Source organism: Apteryx rowi, unplaced genomic scaffold, assembly GCF_003343035.1.
Source record: "Apteryx rowi isolate R43461 unplaced genomic scaffold, aptRow1 scaffold_932, whole genome shotgun sequence".
NCBI lineage: Eukaryota > Metazoa > Chordata > Aves > Apterygiformes > Apterygidae > Apteryx > Apteryx rowi.
In genome coordinates this window covers 231,296-232,431 of record NW_020451241.1, presented here as the reverse complement: position 1 = coordinate 232,431, position 1,136 = coordinate 231,296, and positions in this window count along the sequence as shown.

Genomic DNA, 1,136 nt, shown 5'->3' with positions numbered 1-1,136 from the left:
TTTCTCTGAATCATACTGCTCAAATATTGTCTCCTCTACAGCTTCTATCACTAAGACTGAAATATTGTCAACTAAAGTTACAGATCTTATGCTAAAGTGATATTGAATATTTCCAGTAATTATTACCAAAACAACATTATGGCTAACTGAATTTAATGTGAATACTTACATTGCCATAGAAACTACAGACTCCCAGCTTGAAATTGTCATGCTAGTCGCTATAATAAAGGCAGTTCCTCTCACCAAAAGGTTTCAGACTTTATGCAAGAGACAACAGGCAGATATAACAAACCCACATGGAAAAAGAAATCAGAAATACCAGTAAAACAATCACTGTCAATATAATGAACAGTAGTCACAGCACACCACCGAATATTGTCAAGGGTGTAGTAGTCATCTTAGCAGAATGGAGTTTTAAGCAGAGCTTTGCAGAAGAGTGGCATAGTGGCTGTGCAGGAAGTTTTGGGGCTAATTACACTTCACCTAACCAAGGTCCATGATAATTTATATCAAAAAGGTGTTCTTCACTTCCTGTCCCGATCTGCTACAAGCAGTTAAACAGCGGCTGCCTGTTTCACTCCCCAAGGATTGCACTTAAATGATGTGAGCACAGAGGTGCTGTATCAGGTTATTAAGTTTGTAGCAGGTCCCTGCTACACTTTGAAACATAAAATGCTGCTCTCATAAAAATATAAGGAAGATTAAAATATAAAGGGTCTAATCCTTGTTTTCACTAACATACCATCTTGGTAGCATAAAAGAGGCTTATATGATATTTATTAATGCTGATTTAGCACAAAGAAAGACTTAGAAAGGACACAACAGAAACGAACACAGTCATTCCATTTAATATTAGTTAACAAACCAGGCATGTGAATGTAACACATGAGAAAATATTTAACGCAAATCATACAAAGGTATGAACAGGACCTTTCTTCAGTTTTCAATCTGGGTTGAAAACCAAGTAACACAAATTATCTGTGTTGTAAAAACCTGTATGTGAAACGATGTCCTGGAATGGAATGGATATGCTAATTTTGTTCCCTTTTAGCTTCTCTAGGAAGAGTTAGATGTGCCTTTATAAAATGGATATATCAATTGCAAGGAAATATGCAGATTAATTCATGATTGCCAGG